We start from the raw sequence: 14,866 nt of genomic DNA, 5'->3' as shown, positions 1-14,866 counted from the left end.
ATCAAAAGCGTCCTTGCAAGATCAAGAACTAGGAAGATCTTGTGTGGTACCAGAAGGAGAAGGAACTTGAAAGGGTTCATGTATTCTTGAGAGGGCTTGATGAGAAGCATAGCAGTGCCAAGGGAGAATTGCTTAGAATGACAGACCCTCATAGTCTAAACACAGCTTTCACATATGTATGCAAGGATGAGTCTCAGCAGGAAAGTGTCAAACATGCACAGGTGGAAGTGTCTAGCCTAGCCATTCAGGCCAAGTCACCAGCACCTTTTCTTCAGCAGCAAAATTCAGTCCCACTTCATCAACAAGGTCCTCCACAAGGTTTCACCAACCGCCCTCGACCTCAATGCTCTTATTGCAACGACCTTGGACATGTTCGAGAGACTTGTTGGAAACTGAATGGATACCCTAAAAAGAAGGGTTATCATCCTAAGGCGAAGGCAGCTGCGGTTCAGTTGGTCGAAGAACCAGACTTCTATGGTGTGGCCGGACAGGATCATCATACGACAGGTGGGGCTACTCCTACAGCCTCTATAGCTGGTCGTGGTAAGATTGGTATGGATTTAAAGGTTTCTAACTTTGTTGGTTCTGATACATGGATTATTGATTCTGGTGTCTCTGATCATATGACTTATGATAAATCATATTTTACTGAATTGTCTTCTCCACCAGTGTCCTATGTAACCAATGCCAATTGTGAAGCCTTTCCTGTGTTAGGGTCAAGGTTAGTTCGTATAACCCCCACCTTAGAACTTCATAATGTGTTATATGTGCCTGACTTGTCTCATCATTTGATATCTATTCCCCAGTTGAATACTAAGTCTAAATGCTCCGTAACCTTTTATCCTATGTATATGATTTTTTAGGATCTTCTCACCAGGGAGATAATCGGTCGGGGGTATCTGAGGGGCAGGTTGTTCCATCTGGATCAGACATACACAGGGGAGAAACCAGGAGCACAGTCCCGCGCCACTTTGACTTCGAGTTCTGATCAGTGAAGTGAAATTTGGTTGTGGCATCGCCGTCTAAGGCATCCCTCTTTTAGTCTTATGAGAAAAACCATGCCTACTTTGTTTATTGGTGTGGCTGAGTCTGTTTTACATTGTGAAACATGTGTTTTGGCCAAAATTCATCGTGCTACTTATTCTCCTAGTATTTCTAATAAAAGTGTTATTCCTTTTGAGTTGATTCATTCTGATGTTTGGGGTCCTTCTAGAGAGCCCACTGTATTGGGTATAAGGTACTTTGTTTTGTTTATTGATGATTGTACGAGATTGTCATGGGTTGCTCTTCTTAAAACCAAAGATGAAGTATTTCCAGCTTTACAAACCTTTCGTACTCTTGTTCAAACACAGTATCATAGCACCATTAAAGTCTTTCGTTCTGACAATGAGGGAGAATATGTTAATCATGTTTTTCAAGAGTTTTTCAAAACCCATGGGATTGTTCACCAAACTACATGTCCACAAACACCAGAACAAAATGGAGTGTCTGAAAGGAAAAATCGTCATTTACTTGATATGAGTCGTGCCCTTCTCTTTAGTGCTCATATGCCTAATATCTTTGGGGCGATGCGGTGCATGCTTCCTCCCATCTTATCAATCGCCTTCCATCCAGTGTCCTTCAAGGTAAAATTCCATTTGAGGTTCTCGCAACTCATGTCTCCTTACCTTCATTTCATAATCTTCCATCTCGTGTCTTTGGTTATGTTGCTTTTGTTCATGTCCCTAAAAACCAGAGGTCTAAGTTGGATGCCCGGGCAATTAAGTTTGTGTTTGTTGGTTACGGTGGCTATCAGAAAGGGTACAAGTGCTATCATCCACCTACCAGAAAGTACTATGTCACTATGGATGTTACTTTCTTTGAGGACATGAGCTATTTTTCCTCTTCAGATACAGCTCTTCAAGGGGAGAATTCATATTTTGAAGAGTTGTATCATGGAGAGGGGGAGGAATGAGAAAGCGGAGAAGAAGTCGCACAGGCAGGAGGTATTTTTACGGATCCAGTTGAGAGCATCAGTTCATCACCTCCAGAAGCAGAAGCTCCAGACATCCAGACACCAGTTTCAATCACTGAAAATGAAGTTGAAGATACAACTGCCCCTCCTGCCATCACTTCTACCCCTGACCCAGAACTTCCTGGTACTGAAGATCACCCATTTGAGGTATGTCCACCCACTGGTACTAGCAGTAGTGAGTCTAATGTTGAGCAATATGTGTTACCAAATAGGACCACTCGAGGTCAATCAGCCAAAAGATATGAACCTACTCTTACTGCCAAATCAAAATACCCAGTAGCCAATTATATGTCCACTAAGAGGTTGTCTAAGTCATATGAATCATTTGTGAATCAAATATCTGCTGTATCAGTACCTAACAGAGTGCAGGGTGCATTGGGGGATCCAAACTGGAGGAAGGCAATGGAGGAAGAGATGGAGGCGTTGCAGAAGAACAATACTTGGCAACTTGTGCCTCCACCACAGGGCAAGAAGGCTGTAGGTTGTCGTTGGGTGTTTACCGTGAAACATAATGCAGATGGATTAGTGAATCGATACAAAGCACGCCTTGTAGCAAAGGGGTTTACTCAGATGTATGGTATAGACTACGATGAAACGTTTGCTCCTATTGCCAAGATGAACACTATTCGAGTTCTGCTCTCGTTTGCTGCTAGTTTAAACTGGTCACTCCGACAGTTGGATGTCAAGAATGCATTTTTTCATGGAGAGTTAGCCGAGGAAGTGTACATAAGCCTTCCACCTGGGTATGTAGTTGCTTCTCCTGGTGATTTTGTATGTAAATTGAGAAAATCTCTGTATGGTCTCAAACAGTCGCCTCGTGCTTGGTTTGGGAGATTTTCACAGTTCATGTAGAAGGTTGGTTACAAACAGAGCAACTCAGATCATACCTTGTTCCTCAAGCATCAACAAGGGAAGGTAACAGCTCTAATTATTTATGTGGATGATATGGTAATCATCGGCAATGATACCTTGAAATCAAGCATTAAATCAAATTATAATTGATTCGCGTATTCCTTAAATAAAAATAATTAAATCAATCAATTAAAACTGATTGATTTAATTACACAATTAAGAAATGTGATAAATGTTATGTCATCAATGCATTCCAAGTTAAGGGAGACACCGACACTATAAATACACCCTCTCAAATCCAGAGGAGGGACTGGAGACAGATGGAAGAAATCTCTCCAAAGCTCATAAGTCTCCCAAGCTCGTGAAGAACCATCGAGCTGCCAAATAGCCGGTCTCTTCACCTCACTGACTTCAGACAAACAAGGAAAATCACCTATAAGCTTAGAAGCTGTCAAACTCGTGGAGAATTAACTAGCATCAAGCACACGTGCCGATTCACCCGCCATCAAAGCCATACTTGCTATATGACACCTCTCGTGGTTCAAATCCGATCAAGATCAAGCCTCTGCAGCCTTTGATCAACAATCGTCTTCAAGTGGTCAATAAAGCAAATCTTCTGCTAACTTCTTCATCAAGTTCGTAGAGAATCAACAAGCACCAAACACACGTGCCGGTTCATCCTCTACCAAAGCCGAAGAACACTCACCACGTGACATCACTCGTGGCCTATATCCAATCAAGATCAAGCCTCTACGGCCCTTGGTCAACCGTCTTCCCCAAATCGTCAACATAACAAGTTCACACTACAACCGTTCGATTCAAGACTAAGTGCTCGCCACCCTTGGATCAAACCAACGTCGAAGATAGAATCAGAGGAAATTCTTTTGAAAGAGTAACTACAGAGATTGTAACCCTCAAATTCATTAATAAAAAAGGGAAAATTTCACAAACAGTACACCAAGTAAAGGCCACTAATAATTCTTATACATAAAGTTTCAAACCAAACATTTCGGTACACGAAATCTGAAACTCGACCCACTATCAGTACACGACGTCAATTTTTGACACTAAAATGTCCATTATGCCCTCAGTTCTTTTTTTTTTAATAAATTTTTTTTCTTTTTTTTTTAATAAATTTTTTTTTTTCAGTTCTTTTTTTTTTTTAATAAATTTTTTTTTCTGTTAAATTAGACTCATCTTTTTTCTTTCTCTTTTTCTTTCTCTCTCTTCGCGTCTCTGGTTCTATGCTCTGTTCTTCTCCTTCGCCGACGACTCTTTCTTCTTCCTTCTTCCGGCGAAAACTCTCCGGCGACCATCGCATCTCCTCCACCTTCCAAATCCACACCCATCAAACTCAATCCCACTCCCTCCCTCCGAGCGCACAGCCGGCCATATCCAGACCGGCCTCACCCAGCCAATTGCTCTCAGCACCCAGCCAATTTGATCTCTGCACCCATCTTCCTCTAGCGAACACCAGCACCATACCCAGCCGTCACCGGCTTCCCAGACGAGCTGCAACAACTTACCACCGTAGCCTCAGCCTCAGCCTTGCCCAGCGTCTGCAACGGCGCTGCCCCCTGCCAGCCTCCGCTCCCTCACCTAGCACGCTGCCCAGCCAGACCGGACGCAGATCCCAGCTGCGCCTTCCCATCACCGGCTTCCATCTCGATCCGCCGACAGCAACATCCCCGTGTCAGCAGCCTACCCGCCTCCACCCATCGCTGCTGCAGCAACCCACCCGACCCGCCTGCGCAGATCCCAGCACCGATCTGCCCACCAGACCTCCGACGATCAGATTTGCTGCACAAGTCCCGGACCAATCTTGCTTCGACGACCCAGATTGAGGGACTACAAACCAGAGGAAGAACAGAGCATAGAACCAGAGACGAGAAGAGAGAGAAAGAAAAAGAGAAAGAAAAAAGATGAGTCAAACAGAAAAAAAAATTTATTAAAAAAAAAAAGAACAGAAAAAAAAAATTTATTAAAAAAAAAAAGAATTGAGGGCATAATGGACATTTTGGTGTCAAAAATTGACGTCGTGTACTGATAGTGGGTCGAGTTTCAGATTTCGTGTACCGAAATGTTTGGTTTGGAACTTTATGTATAAGAATTATTAGTGGCCTTTACTTGGTGTACTATTTGTGAAATTTTCCCAATAAAAAATATATTATTTTGTACACGTACATGTCATTCTTTCATTCGTTGCAGGATTTTCGTGTTTACAATATGATAACAATGTTTTTTTATAGTGCTAATTTCATTTTACCTCCTTAACCTTTACACGTTAAATCAGTTATGAGTATGACCCTGCACTTTTAATTTCATCACATATACCCTTATGCTCTCCAATTTAATCAATTATGTCCAATCATTAATTTTTTTGTCAAGTATTTTGTAAATTGAAAATGTGGATCTCATGGGCTCCCATGTGTGATAATGATTCACTAATGTGGCATGCAAAATTATATTGTATGTGACTACAATTTCAAATACATCACATAATAGTTGGAAAGAAGACCAAGGGTTAGATAAGATTGACTGAAATTGGTAAGTACAGGGGCACCCATGATGAAATTAAAAGTGCACGGGCACAAATGATTTAAGGTCTAAAGATCAGGGAGGTAAAATGAAATTTTCCCTTTTTTATATGATAACAATACATGTTATAGTCCGGCTTCCAACTCATATACTTTTTTTTTTTTGTTATTTCGTTTCAAACTGATTTAATGATCTTCTGGTCACAGTTTTAGTTTGCTTGATATGCTTATTTTGGGGTATAAGCAACAATTGCTCTACGCAGGAAAGGCCCAAAGCCAATTGACAATTAGTGACTCTATTTGCTATTGACAGTGAGTAGCATTGTTTCTTTTAGGATATATAGCAATACATTATAAGATTTCTAGCTAATTTACTTGTTTTGTTTTCGTATTTTGTTTCAAATTGATTTAGAACATTTTTTGTCTTTCTGAACACTATTTTATTTTGCTATGTAAGGTTTGGTTTTAGGTGCTAGCAACACTTCAGTATAAACTATTGACGGTCAGTACAGTTTTATTTGCTATTGATATTATGTAGACTCACTTCATAAAGCCTAGCAATAGACTTTTTTTAATAGTTTTGTTTCAAAATTATATAGATATGTTGTAGTCACATTCATTTTACTTTTTTGACTCTGTTGTTGATTTGTTATTGACAGTCAGTAGTATAGTATTCTTCATTATTAATTGTTAACAAATATAAATCTTATTTGTTAATAACTGCCAGTAGCAAAGATCTTACTTTTAATTGACTGTTGGTAGCATGAGACAAGCTAGTGTACTGGTGGGTATGAGATACCCTCATTTACAACTATTTGAACAAAAATTTACAAGTATTTGAACCAAAATTACAACATTGAGAACAAAAGTTACCATATTCATTTACACTATTTACATATAGTTAAACAAAAATTACAACATTGACAACAAATTTGTTCAAAAGCTTGTAAAAATGTCGTAAGAGGTGTAATTACCATTATTAGAACTAAGATTACAACATTGACAACAAATTTGTTCAAAAACTTGTAAAATGTCGTAAGAGGTATAATTATCATTATTAGAACTAAGATTACACAAAGTAGGACTCAAATTACAACTTTGATAACAAAATTTGTTCTCACTTTTGTAAATGTGGGTATGAGATACCCACCAGTACACTAGAATTTCCCTGGTAGCATATGTCTTACTGTTAGTGACCAACAATAACAACTGTGTATTCGTTATTGACCATCAGTAGCATATTTGTTATAGGCTTCAGAAGTTACTATTCATTTTAATGATTTATTGATTTTCAGGTGATAATTCAACTAGTATATTTCAGAGAAACTGGTCTTCAAGAAACATGAGAGCTCTTATGCAATGGAGAATTACTGAGTTTTAGTTGCCTTTTTAATTGGTTAAGATGATAGTTGTTTAGCCTGCGCACCTATCTGTTTTGTTCTTCTTTGCCTTGCTGGTTGTTTGCTCTAAGTAGCAGTATTCTTTCTTGGTTTGTAATTTGATTATTTTAATAAAGTTTGAAGATTTCAAAAAAAAAAATAAAGTAAAAAACATGGAAATAGAGACTAGCTATTAATATTATCGACGAGGAATGAGTGAGCATTTTGTGTTATTGTATATACAAAAATGTAAGAGAGAGAGAGAGAGAAGGAGAGGTAGAAAAGTAGTGGCAATTATGTAATTTATGTTAGTAATTTAGACAAATTTGAAATGTCTACTGCTCCATCAGAGTGGGTCATGGATTGCTGTCAGCGTTAAACTGTCCGCATGGGACAATGTTCAATTTGTCCACTGCATGGTTCTTGGATTGATACTATTTACCTTATTGGTAAATGACTCTAAAAACAACTATTGGAAAACTACTGACTCTCAATAGCAAATACATCTACCGACCCTAAATAGCAAATACATCTATTAACCCTCAGTAACAAATACATCTACTAACCCTCAATAACAAATATATTTATTGACCGTCACTAGCAAACATATGCCCCCTATAAACCATCAGCAACAAAACAGATATCTCTACGACCTTCGATAACAAAATAAATATCGCTACTGGCCATCAGTAGCAAATACATTAAGATTACTATATACCACATATTTTCATCCTCAATAACAGTATGAAATATTTCATTGTTCTATGGATGAAACCCACAATAAAGTGAAATAAACACCTTAATAACAAAGAAGAGAGATTCACTACTGCTACTGATCTTCAGTAACAAACGGTTAGCGAAATGACACTTGATAGGAGCATAAATGCCATGTTTATAATGTTTAACTCCTTATATTTCGCTAAGTTATTTCCTTTAACTTTATCAATTTAACTTAGTTAGTGTTTTACAGGTAAAATGGAGTCTCAAAGACCAGAAATGCAACAAGTGGCTCAGAAATGGAAAGAAATGAAGAAATGGAAGTTCTCCCAGTTTGACTAGGAAAAGGAATCCCAGTTGGAGTAGGAATCAGAAGCTGACTTGGACTCAAACTCTTAAGTCGCGGAAATTAGGAGTTCTACTTGAACAAGGAAACCCAATTCTACTCAGATAAGGAAACTTAGTGTGACAAGGAGTCCTTGTTGGATAAGGATTACTCAAGAAGGTTCTGGAAGAGTGTAGAAGCATCGCAGAAAGGAAGCAGTATTTAACTAGGAAACCTACTTGCATATGGAGTTCTACTTACACTAGGAGACCTGTGGAAACTAGGAGAAGCCTATGGAACGTCCAAAAACTGTCTAGAAGTCTCAAGAAGGATCACATGTCGTGCACACTTGGAGGAAGTCACAAGGAATTCGGATTTCAAAGCAATGTGGAGTTTGGATTTCTAGTTGAGTTTGGATTGGATTTTCCGTGATATTCTTGAAGGTTCTTGAAGATTCTTGACGTTTCATCTTCAACAAAGGCGTAGAGACATGTGAGAGGCATGTGATGGCAAGGAAAACCTAATTGGGCACAAGTTATGCTTTGAAAGTCTAATCCATTACAGATTCGGAAAACTGCCTGTGCAGATCAGTCAACTTCAACGGAGTGTCAAAAATAGCTCAGAGCTCAGAAAATTATGATCTTTATATAGTTGGAAAGCTACAGATGTGTAGTTTCCATATTTTTTACTGTTCATCAATATCTATTTTTTAGATGAAGTTATGGCCGATTTAGTGCACTGAGGTCAATCCTGCCGGAAATCTGTTTTGTGCCAACAAAGTCCTAAATCAACAAGAACTAGGAGAATCAAGTTAGGAACGAATTGGGAGAGCTTTGGGACGTCTCCCTATATATACTCTATGTATTTGACGTTCCAAACACACATTCTTTCTCCACAATTTCGGTTTCTCACTTGGTTTCGCTCTAGTTTCAGGTTTTCACAATCTTCAAGGAGCTTTGCCGTGCCATCCACCTTCATCGCCATGTTCTTCACTTGTTACAACACCTTAGAGCTGCTTTGGATCTTTGGGACGTAATTAAGGGTTGTTCATACCATACATATATTCACGGTTTGGTGTAATTGTTAGATAGAATTTCTGCTTTGGATTTTCTATGTGTGAACCAAAAACTATGAGTTGATAATCTGATTTTTGGATGCAATTTTGATGTTCTTTTCAATGTTTGATTTGTTTATGTGTTCTTGATCTGAATTTGTTGCCGAATATATGGAGTGATAATCCGATTTTATGCTTCATTACATGGAACGTTCTTGTGGTCATGAACATAGGAAGACTTGCATGTAATTTGCTAGTAATTAGGTTTATGCTTTGTAACCCTAATTCAAATAAGTAGTAAAGGCTTGCTTTGAGTCGAAATCAGGTTATGCATGTGATGATAAGTTTTGTCACGCCCCTGATTTTTAACACAAATAAAAATCGATATACAATCCCATAATTATATATGCGTGAACGTTCAGCCATCAATACAAAATACCTAGAAACTTTTTCCCTTTTAACCCAAGTACATATTGATGCTCTGAACCCACTATGTCAATATTGACCCGCTCCACAGAGTCATATATTACAATGCTTACGAATTAAATTGTCAACAACAAGATAAAACGTAAAAGCTCCTCAGAGTTTACTACATAGCGGAAGTCATAACAATGGGAAAGCCAATCAAATTTGCTTCCTACCTGTTCTGCTGCCAACAAGCTACCTCAGCTTCAGCCCCGATTATCCTACCCTGCAGGATTAACCCCTACATCGTTGGAATCGTGCACCGGGTTGTCACACAACAAACCCAGTAAGTTTTTGCAAGCCCGTATGAGTAACTCAAAACAACTCACACCAAAATCACGGGATGAACCCCGCACGTTTCAATCGAGAAAACCAAATCATGCTTTGATTCCTTCAAACACGAAATAAAGGAGAATAACTCACACTTTAATTTCCTATCAAATCGAAATAAAAGAAAGCAACTTACACCTTGGTTCCTTTTAAAACGAAACATAGAAAACAACTCACTCTTTGATTTCTATCAGTTGTACCAAAATCGTACCATAGAAAACAATCCACACATGAATTCTATCAATATAACATAGAAAGCAACTCACTCCTTGATTTCTATCAATTGTATCAAACTCGTACCATAGAAAACACCCCACACATGAATCCTATCAATATAACATAGAAAGCAACTCACTCCTTGATTTCTATCAATTGTACCAAAATCGTACCATAGAAAACAACGCACACTTGAATTCTATCAATTCGTTAATAAGGAAAACAACTTACACCTTGTCCCCTTAAAAACCGTTAATAAGGAAGCAACTCACACCTTGTTCACTAAAAACACATAATGTCATGAGTTATCAATAACCAGTTCCCGTTACCCCATGAATTATCTATATGACAGACAGATTAGAGCTCTAACTGAAACGTAACCACTCGTCCGGCCAAAGACGTGATTACCTGATATTCTGCCCAAGGTCATAGACCTTTGTTCCTCGGGCCACACAGTCCCTTGGAGCAAATCATTAAAGGAGTCGCATTGGACCCAAAATATTACACAAATCGCAACGCTTTTGAAAACAATCGAAATCAACATTTCCATAATCATTGTTTTCCGAAAAGCCATAACCCAAAACAATAAAAAGCATCATTCATGCCTATTGTTTCCATAAATCCAAAAATCCACCAAAACATATATATTTCACGTAAATATATATATACATAGTCATCCGCTCAGGAATGCGTACTAATACCAACTATAGTTTGCAGTTAAATCAATAACTCTCAAAACGATAAAGGTAATTCCGTTCGTAAATGAACCTTGTGAGATTACTCACCTCGAAACTCCCGCTGCATCTTCAATACAGAACAAAGAAGCCAAACCACCCAAAATAGCTGTCCAAAGAATACTCGTCACGTACCTAAGGAATTACAGCTCTGATTCAGTTAACGAATCACAATTTAATAAAGTTCGAACCCCCAAACCAAACAAAAATCTCAAGGTAATGCCAATTTTAGGCGAAACCACTTCCGAGACCTCCCAAAGTCTCTGGAACACTTCCACGATCGATGTGTCCAAGCCACAAGTCGATCCGATGCTTAAATCCTCAAGGATTTGAATAAATTCACGGATAAGAAACGGTAAAAATCATAACAAATCCATACGAACTCTAAAATTTGCATACTATATATCTAAACGCTCGTATCAACGAGTAGAACATATATAATACCAGAAACAGTTCCCTAGATGGCCAGAACACCGCCGGAACGCCTTCACAGGCGGTGGCGCACCGCCGCCGGCCAAAACTCATTATTTCCCAAAACTCCCAACATAAAAAAGTTTCATCTAAGCATGCTTGTGAATTTTCATAACTAGCTCGAAGTTAGAAAACAAGCATAAAGGATCGAAAACTACCTCACAAGCTTTGAATTTTTGCTCAATCCGAGTTGAACCGATTTCCACGTAAATCGATCCAAACAAACACCAAGGATCGAACCAGTAGGCTGCTACGAACTCACAACAGGAAGCATGAAGCCACGACGTCGCTGGAACTGTGTTTTCCGATCGAGTCCGAATACACCAATTTTTGCCATCTTCCAGCGCCATACATAGTGGGAATCGCCGCTAGAGGATACCAGAGGGACGACCAGAATAAGGAGGCGAGCTGATCTGGAAGATTTCGTCGCCGGAGACCGTCGGAGTTCGCCGGAAAAGCCGGGTCGGATCTGCCAGGTCAGGGTCGGGTCAGCCGGGTTTCTTCGATACTGAAGGTGCAGCCGAGAGAGAAGAGAGAGAGAAGAAACTTTCCGGAAAAGGAAATGGAATTTTATGAAATAATTTCTGATTTTATCTATTTATACTAAAATGGAAATTTCTTCCGATAGCCATAACTTTCTCATACGAGCTCCGATTGACACGCACCGCATGTCCACGAACTCGTATCGACGCGCTCTACAACTTCCATGAAGGAAGTTTTCAGAGAATCCCAACTAATAAAAAGTCAACCTTTGCAACCCCCCTAAAACCATATCCTTCGAATAATTATTCGCCGGAAACACTTCCGCTCCATCCACGAGCCACGAAACCGTCCAATAACCACAAATTAGATTCCGGAAAATCCTCGGAAAATAATTACGAATTTCCGGGGCATTACAAGTTTTGACTTGCTTTGAGTGCTTGGATTTGCATGTTTATCAATTCTTTCTTGAACTTAATGATTTGGAAACGGGATTTTTCAACGCAGTTGTTTTGATTGTGTGATATCAACTTTTCAAAATATATTGTCTTGGTGCTTTGCTAATTCAATTGATTAAAGAAAGAAAGTTAAAAGGGACAATGGTTGCTTTGATCTTTGTGTCTTGGTTGATAGCTTTCCATGGTAACTAAGAAAGATTAAGGGATGCATGAATGCATTGATCTTGAATGGTTCTTGATAAATTGTTTTCAAAAATTTTTCTTTTCCCACCTATGTATATAAAAATGTTTTTATCTTTCTTTTGTTTTCTGAAAATTTATATTTTGATCTTCAAAACCCCCCTATCTTTTATGTTTTGTGTTCTTGTAAATATGTAAAATCGATTTAGGATTTTAGTATGCATATAATTCGTAAATAATGAAGTATATAATCTGAAATTAGTGTTGTAATTTTGTGAATAGTATTTTCGTGAATAGTGTTTCTTAGGAACACGTTTGGTGTTTTTTAGGGATTTTTGGTGGTGTTCTTTAGGGATTTTGTTTCCTACTTGTATTTGGTTTCCTAATTAGTGTATGACTAGTATTCCTTGTTGTATATGGATTCCTAATATGACTATGACTTGTCAAATGTATTCTAGTAGGAGTAGGATTCCTAATCTAACTATAACTTGTATTCTCTTGTAAATTTCGAACTACATGTCTATATATATATTTTATTTTCGTGAATTTTGTATATCCTAGTCTCTAATTTCGTTTCACATGTATGTACCCTCAATCCCCGGCTTGAACGATCCCTGCTTATTCTATACTAACAACTACATTTTTTCAGGGTTTAAATTGGCGAATGCTTTTGCACGTATCAATACTCCATAAAAAATTGAATTTAGAAGGTGTCAATATTTGTCCAATACAATGATTTACTGTCATCCAATACAATTAACTAAATAAAACATAAATACCATGAAAAAATAAATGCAACAAGCATAAATGCAGAATTGTATTCCTTCATGAGTTTGACAAGCAAAGGATACTGTGAACGGTGGCTGTACATTAATACTTTAACAGTAATCAAGAATGCTAGAGCCCAGCATGAGGTGCAATTGGAAAGATTGGGCCTTCAAATTCCTCAGCGATAAGGGATCTTTTCTCTCTCTTTCAACCCAAAATCGAGTTTGATCGAATAGAAATCGAATTGTTCAATTGAATTAGAATTTACCTCAGCAATCATTCGCTCTGTCTCTCTTGATTTTTGTATGATCTGTCTCTCTCCGTGAGTGAAGTAGATGACAGATCTAAGTGAACCAGATAACAGATTTAATGCTAGAAAGAGGTGCATCTGTAGTTTTCAATATAAAAAAAATAAAACGAAATAACCCGCATGGGTTTTACTATCCGCATGGTTGTAATAAAGTGTCCGCATAGATCTCAAAGAAAGAGGCCCTGTGCATGGATTTTATTTTCCAAAAGTTGTATGTTTTGGTAACTTGCTATTAAAAGAATTGGCGAGAAAGGGTGAAGGGATGTGAACAACCCTGAGAAAATGGCACATGGTGTACCACATTTTTTTTTATAGGAAAAATATACTGGCGAATCAAAGTTATAGTCAGTTTTTTTTTTTTTTTTTTTACAAGAATGATAGGAGCATTCCAATGCGACGTTTTAATAGTTAATTCCTCATATTTTGCTTAGTTATTTCCTTAAATAATCGATTTTTAACCTAGTTTCTATTTTTAGGTAAATTGGAGCAAATGAAGAAGAAATAAGCTTAAAGTAGCATGAGAAGCAAAGGAAACGTTGGAAATGACAAAGGCACACAAGGGATGCAGAAATGAGCTGAAATGAAGAAATGAAGTATTCCTGGTCCGACTAGGAATCCCAATCAAAGTAGGAATCCTGGGTCAACTAGGAAACATGTTTGGAGAAATGAAGAAAAATGGCGAAAAATGCAGAGTCCTAGTTGGACTAGAAAACCTACTCTTGCCAGGAAAAGGAATCTTAATGACACAAGGAGTCCCAGTTGAACTAGGAAAGTAAAAGAATATTCTGGAAGGTTCAAGAACATTTCATGTGAAGAGTCCTTGTTTGAGTAAGAGTCCTGAAGACATAAGGAGTCCTGATGGAGCTAGGAAACTTGAGAGCACTAGGAGAAAAGATGCATGAAAGGCCAAATCAGGAAATCTGCCTATGCAAGTCAGTCAACTTTGACATAAATTTATGTTTTGAGACCTAAATCACATCGGGAAGCCCATGGACGAATTTATGCTTCATATTTCAAATAATATTGAGGATTCTAGAAGGTTTGGAGTCATCCTTGGAGACTTTTAAGAGATAACATGCAGAAATGATCGAATCAAGTCTAGATACATTGCTTATTGCTCACACTCCTATTTAGACGAAATTAGAAGATAAAAATCAGAAAAATCCCTTATTATTTCAGCAAATATATCTTCTCCAAGATTTTAGAGACTTCTCATTGGTTGGTTGACGCAGAAAAGCTTACATGGATTTATTTGATTGGTTGGAGCTGTGTGGAACAATCAGATAATTCTTGGAAATTAAAAGAATGATCCAAAAGGCTTGGACACTAAGTTTGCCGTCCCCTATACATAGATGCATCATTGGGACGTTTTCATTCACCAATTCTTTCATTCTTTTAACACATCAAAAGTTTTGTTCCACTCTCTAGTCTTCAAGGGCAGTTCTGCGGCTTTAAGCAAAGAGGAGGAGGAGGAGAAGAAGCCGTGAGCAAGCTCTAGCCACCATCATCCACCCTTGTGCCGTAGCCATTGAAATCTTGCTTTCAAGTTCTTCAAGGGTTCAACGTTTGAAGAACA

Source organism: Rosa rugosa, chromosome 5, assembly GCF_958449725.1.
Source record: "Rosa rugosa chromosome 5, drRosRugo1.1, whole genome shotgun sequence".
Taxonomy (NCBI): domain Eukaryota; kingdom Viridiplantae; phylum Streptophyta; class Magnoliopsida; order Rosales; family Rosaceae; genus Rosa; species Rosa rugosa.
Note: the sequence above shows the minus strand (reverse complement) of the source record.